At 40.7% G+C, this 6,713-nt stretch overlaps 1 long non-coding RNA gene across 1 annotated transcript; it reads left to right on the forward strand.

Annotated features, from left to right (window-relative positions):
- The first annotated feature begins 801 nt into the window (after positions 1–801).
- Positions 802–5,768, forward strand: LOC135329207 (uncharacterized). Its single transcript, XR_010390577.1, has 3 exons — positions 802–929; positions 3,758–3,810; positions 5,601–5,768. It is a non-coding gene; the product is annotated as an uncharacterized LOC135329207 (long non-coding RNA).
- Positions 5,769–6,713: the final 945 nt, after the last annotated feature.

Consider the following 6,713-nt stretch of genomic DNA (forward strand, 5'->3'; position numbering starts at 1 on the left):
ATCTCTGATCAAATAAATGCTCTTAAAATTACTGGAATGCAGTGAGAAAAATAGGAAAAATGAACAGAATTTTGTGTTAATGGTGTTGAGGGGGATGAGATGCTGGTCTGACCAATGCCCTAGACATCCTGTACTGACATGTTTAATCTGCTGAATTTTAGTAGGGAGCTTTTTGTACACTTTTTTCCATATATAGCTTGCCCTGTAGATATAAGAAGGTATTTGTTCCACAAGAAACAATAGCAACCAGAAGTGGAAATTACTGTCAGCTCATCAGATGCAATTGAATAATAATGAAAGCTAATGCAAGATAACACTCAAGGTTATTTTTAAATCTTTGTAAAGGTCAATGTATTCAATGGTATTCAATTCCAACTGCTGAAAGAGTTGCTCTGTTTAAATATGATGCCCCTGTTGTTTAGGAAATAAGAGATCTACACTAGGAAGGGTAAACAGGACAATGACTTATCTATGTCTTCTCTTCACGGAATTTAGGAAAACATCACCAGAAGTGTCAACTGCTGGTGTTTACCTTCAGTCTCAGGAATTTGTGTCCTTCTCCCTCCTTCTCGCATTGCTAAGTTCATTGCCAGAGAAGGAGCTAGCTGCCTCCCTCGTGGACCTTTTCTACCCCGAGTAGCCATGGAAAGGAAAAACGATCTCATAGCCCAGACTGGTCTAATCTCTGGAAGCTCTGGAGATGTCACTAGGTAATCATTTAACTACTGTAAAAATGTTGCTATGTAAATGTTGTAATGTTTATGTTCCCTCATAGTCAGGACTTTTGTCCTTGCTGTATTTCACTATTGTGCTGGTAGCAGGAAAAAAACAACTCGGAAACAGAGGTGAGGAGTAACAGGGAGGGGAAAAGGAACCCAAACAAACCCAAAATGCCACAATAGAGAGAGACCTACTTTAGCTAGCCAGAGGTATGTACGACACCTCCTTTATATTGTTGTTAATTACTCAAGAATATTACTGGTGAACCCACCAATATCATGTAGAAAATGGTACCCCTGAGCGTGAGACGGAGAAGTGCCAGTGTGGACCCTCATGCTAATGCCAAGTCCCTTCCTTGCCAGTGGGATGCTGGGGGGGGGGGGGGGGGATCAGGGTGTCTGCACCAGCTGCAATAACTGCAGTATCTTATTGCGTATGACCTAGTGGTGCAGGCGGTGGTGTAGCCAAAAGAAGGAAGGGCACAGGAAGACACAGAGATTTTAGATGTAGTGCTCTGTAAATTTTAAATTTACAAATATTTATTCCAAAGTTTATAACTGTTTATCTTTTCTTTTTGTAATTCATGGTGATGATAATGGATTTGCGACACATGATTGATGAGCTAAAGCAGTTCTGCAGGGAATCTCAGACTTTTCTGTTATCCAGATGGTCAAATTATCTGTTTTGCATTTGGGCTACTTACACAGCGTTTCATGTATTTATTTGCAACTCCATGTATTAAAGACTATGAAAAATGATTACAAAGGTAACTTCACAATGTTAAACTTACAGTAAATGATTCTCAAGTAATGTAAGATTAACTAAGCTCCCTTTGAGTGGGAAAAATGTTTTTACATGAAAGCTTAGCATGTCTTTGTAATGTACACAGGCAAAGCAGTTTAATACAATAATGCCTAGAGACAGCTTTGCATAAATATTTAGGTACCAGACTCGCTTTTTCCAGTGGGAAATAGGCATTTAAATGCCTTTGAAGATCTTGGCCTTAAGATCATCTAAGAAGGCGTAGGGATTGTACAAACTTGCAATAAGAGACAGTTTCTACTTTCTACTGTTTGAATAAACCAGCTGGATAAAGGTTAGGGACAAGAAAGAGAAAGTTCAAGGAGAGCAAACAGTTGGATGGCAATAGTCATATTAGGTCTGTAATTTTTTTTCGGCCCTTTCAACATTAAAAGACCAGATAGAAGGAAAAGAGGAACTAAAGAAAGAGAGTTCAGAAACAGTTGGCAGAAACAACCAGGCAGCACAGAGACCATTAAGAGTACAGTTTTACTTCAGTGATGTCTGTTATGTGTCCATTTTGCTGTGCCTTGCTCTAATTTGTCTGGTTTTGATGAAGAAGAGAATTTTGATTTCCTGGCAATCAGGCAAGAAGCAAGTGAATAGGAGGTGTTCACACTGTAATTTGAAAGAGACATTCAGAAATTAAGCTGGAAAACATACAGGAATTATGCAAATATAAAAAATTACAAATATATTGTGTGTATACATGCCTGTGTATATGTTTAGGCATATATATACATATGTGAAAATCATGGATCATGTGGCATCAAACGTGAAGCATACTGTTCTTTTGCTTTTTCCTCCTCATGAAATAGCTGGATAATGCGATAGGTGTGATACGTAATATTGCTATCCGGTATTTCCTGCTCCTGTGAAAGAGCTGCAGCTCTGGAGCATTTGTCTGACAGGGCCTCAATTTTTGCTGGACAGTTTAGGCCAGTGTGTGTCACATAGCAAAAACTCTGCGTGTAGTTTAGGAAAGTCTGGTTTTCTTACGATGCTCCAACTCTGAATAGGAACAGTGCTCCTCAGGAGATTCAGAAGGAAAAGTAAGTATTTTGTTCTATTCTGTGCAGAACAATTAAACTCTCTCCTGTGTGCTATTGCAGAGTGAAAATTGTGCAATACATTAGAAAGTAAATAAGCACCAAGTGATATTTTTGTTTTGGGGCTATTTGTACATAACAGAGAGAAATTCAAGTTCATGTAAATCTGTGAAGATGCCCGGGAATTGAAGTTAGAGGCAGTGCAAGTTGCACAGCAAATGGCAGTGCTAACAGGAGTCATGCAAATAAAGTTGTGCAAATGACAGTGAAGTAAGCTAGAAAATCACATGCAAGAGAGAAGTGACAACATAGGGCTTTGGCACTGTAGTAAGGAATGCAGAGATTAAGGCACTAAAATTTCCACTGTGGGGAGAAAAAGGGCATGATCCAGAAGCAGGAAGGATTCCAACTAGAGGGTGATCATCTGTCTAAGCTTAGACACAGTAAACTTGTTTTGCAACGGGGGTCCATGCTACAGTGTCTTTCATTTGCAATTAAAATCGGCTTTTCTGGCAGTTCCTCTGTCCTTTGGAAAAGGGGTCAAGAGTGACAGAGCGCAAAGATTTTCAAGAGCAGTGGAGAGAGTGCAGTCCTCTGGCTCATCTGTGCTGGAAAGTCTCGGGGAGGTCTTAAATCACGGTGTAATCACACTGTCTTGAAAGTATGCAAATAATTGAATAATATTCTCTGCAAGTCCTTTTAAGACCTATTGAACAGAGCTAGTTTACACATGGGATCAAAATATGCTTATCTGCTTTCAGAATTCTTGGAATTGATGCATTTGGGTATTCACTTTTGCAGTTTTGCTTACTTCTGTCTCTCTAAAGTGCACGTACCTGGAGACCACTAAACTAATCATGGAAATTGCTGAATAGCTTTTCTTTTCCCATCTGTGGTTGAGTCTCTGCTGCTTTGTTTTCCATTTTGTGTTTGTTTAAGCTTCTACATTTTACATTCGATTAAATGGATTTATAAGAGCGGTCTTTTGTAATTCGGTTGGTATTTGGAAGGATTTCTTTATTTTAAGAGGAGACTCAAGAAGTGAGGCTGAGAGATCTACGTTAGAAACGAAACTGTCAGGAGCAGGATCTGATTATCATCCTAGTTAATTCAACAAATGAGAAGTCGAGACAATGTGTTTATGGAAAAAATGTCCCCCTCAAACCAATTCTTTGCATCTGTTGCAGAGACAGGACACCAAAAAAATGAGCCCAGCGTGGACATAGCTGTGCCAGCAAAGGTGAGTTGTTTAACGGTGTATTAAAATCCTGCCCATGAACCAGGGAAACTGTAATGAAAGAAAATGCATTTTGCTGGTTATATTTGTATCCTGCATTGGGGCTGCACAGCTGCATAACTTGTGTCGGCTACATCAGACATGGTGCCTATTCTACCACAAACACTTCACGGTAGAAGTCAAGGTTTTTTAACTGCATTTTTATCATTACCTTCAGATACTAGAACTTCAAATTAATAGGTGTGTAGAGACATGCAGTTTCAGCAATAGTGCACAGATACCAGAGCTGCCTTTACCGTAGGAGATTTGGAGTCACGCTGATGGTCAGCCACGGTAACTGATGCAGGTAGGGGTGGTGGGAATGCCACCTGCAGCCACATAGTGCTCCATGCAGAAACGGAGGAAAGAGTGCTCAAGGATGTTTTAAAGCTGGTATGACTCTGCCGGTTGCAACAGAATGATTATCACCAATTAACTCTGGTCCAAGGAGAATTTGGCAGAGCATTTTTTTACGTATTTCTCTGCAGGTTTCTGTACATTCTTCCTATTATCGAGTAGAGCAGTGTGAAAGAACAGCATCATGTCCCTAGAACTTAATAGTAAAGAGAATGTATTTACAACATGTCTCTGAACAGCACTGCATGGATGATGGAGCACTTTTAAAAGAGTATCTGTGAAGGAAATAAACCCATTAATTGAACAGAATTATTGTGCACCAAAGCTACGTGTTTGAGAGGTCTCCACAGTATTCAAATAATTATTGAACCATTTGGCACATCCCTAATAAAAACCTTTATCCATTAGCCCCATTGGTGCATGCTTAGGCAAATTAACTCTTTTATGCGTAGAGCTAAAGAAAATGGTGTGTTATAATTAAATGATTCTTTTGGGGGCAGTAAACCTCTCTTCAAACAGCTTGAATATTAGTGCAGTCGTTTTTCTTTCAGCCCTACTAATCACAGCAAATTTAGCTTGCACAGCTAGAGTCGGGGTGCGTGTTACAGGACACTCTGGCAGTGGTAATGAACAAATCCCATAAGTACCGGGGTTTGGTTTATAGAAGGTTTTTATCTGAAGCTAGTGGAAATTTATCTGGACTCTTGCTGTTCATGAAATCAGGCTGGTGTTTTAAGATGTCTGGTACTTAAAGATATGTTTAGATCAGAGCCTAACCGATAGAAGCCTCCCATGTTACTGCCTTTGGGTTTGACTGGGAGGTCTAGGGGATAGGAGTATGCTCATTACGCTTTTTTTTTTTTTTTTTTTTTAAGTCAGTCCCTCCCTCCCCACAATTTCTAAATGATTTGAAATTTATTAGAGTTGCTCAGATTCTGAGTGTTCCTTATGCTAGATGGAAAAAAACATCAGATCCTGCATCATAATGGAACAAACACATGGATTCTTGAAGAATATTTAGGCCAAGGCTTTTTGAAGTGACTACTGGCACCTGGGAGCTGATATTTTGAAATATGCCTGGTTTACGGAAAGTGATGAATGCCTGTTTTCTGGAAACTGGGCTCTACGGACATGACCCTTTCTGACTTTTGGTTGTAAAGCTAAATGTACCACATTTAAATGATAAAACCTCCTGAGACTTCACAAAGCTGCTTACAAAAAAACGAGCATAAATGCTAAGACCTTAGCTTTTTTGTCTAGTGCGTAGAAGGTAGTCTTTATATTACTATCAATTTTAGCCTTGGATTTGCACGGATATTTGTTGTAATTAGCAGGATGAAAAATGTATATATACTGCCTCTTCTTCACTGTGGTGTCTTCTACTGTTAATCACGCAGGTGGGTTCCCTATAGAGCGGGGCAGATAACTGCTCTCCAGCAGTTCCCATGCAGTTACCCAGATGGCTGCTTCGAGCAGCAGTCCGCTGTTGGGAACTACATCATGTTGTTGACAGTGAGGATGTGCCAATAGCAGCTCTTTTGAAAAAGAGAGCTTATAGGTACTGTGAATGCAGGGAGGCCCAGCCGTGCCTGCCCTGTGCTGTTACATCCCTCAAGGGAATGAAGGGTTCCCCCATGAGCCAGTGTCATCACCCAAAGCAGCTGCCCTCACTGGTAAGTGTCCTGGGGCCTTCAGCTATATGACGACTTCAGTGTTTGCCCTCCGAGGTCAGGAGGGTTCCCTGTCCCTAAAGTAGAATTGTTCGAACAGGTCTTCTGATAGTCTGGAGCGTGAATAAGATTAGGAGGAAGGGGTGATTAAAATACCCACCGAGGATGGACATCAGTTTTGACATCCAGTATGCAAAATGAACAGTTGCTGTAAATCATCAACTGCTGCAAGCTGCCTTCAGTTTGCACGCGTGGCTTACATCAGTGGGAGTCCCAGGGTGTTTTGAGGGTGCAATACGAAGCAATACAATCCAAACCTAACAAAGCTCTTCAGGGGATGAGTGTTTGCAAATGAGCCATCCACACTGTTTGGCACTGCTTTAAGAGGGAAATGAGCACACTTAAAACAACTAAATTGACTGGAGCATGCACATGGGCATCTCGGGCCACTGGTATGGATTCTAGAGTATGATGTGCTCATTTTGTATTATTGATGTTCCCATTGTACTTAAATGAACAAAAAGATCGTTTGTACTGATCAGGCTGTGCACTTGTAGAATGCTTGAAAAAAAGGTTTGTCTTTTCCTTTAAGGTATCATCCTACAGTCACCTCTAAGGCTAGTGCAGCTTCGCTGAGAAGAAGAAAAGGTACCCCTGCAATGGCAGTCTCACGGTTAGAGCTAAATTAAGGGTGAGTCCAACAAACTGTGCATAGAGTCTAAAGGGAGGCTGAGGTGGGCCTCTAGCTCCACTGATACCAGGTAGTTTGCCTCATGTAGGACTCTGTCCCTGATTCAATATAATTTACACTTCTTACCAAGGCCTTGGTATGTAAGTCAC

The sequence above is a fragment of the Dromaius novaehollandiae genome, chromosome 9 (assembly GCF_036370855.1).
Source record: "Dromaius novaehollandiae isolate bDroNov1 chromosome 9, bDroNov1.hap1, whole genome shotgun sequence".
Taxonomy (NCBI): Eukaryota; Metazoa; Chordata; class Aves; order Casuariiformes; family Dromaiidae; genus Dromaius; species Dromaius novaehollandiae.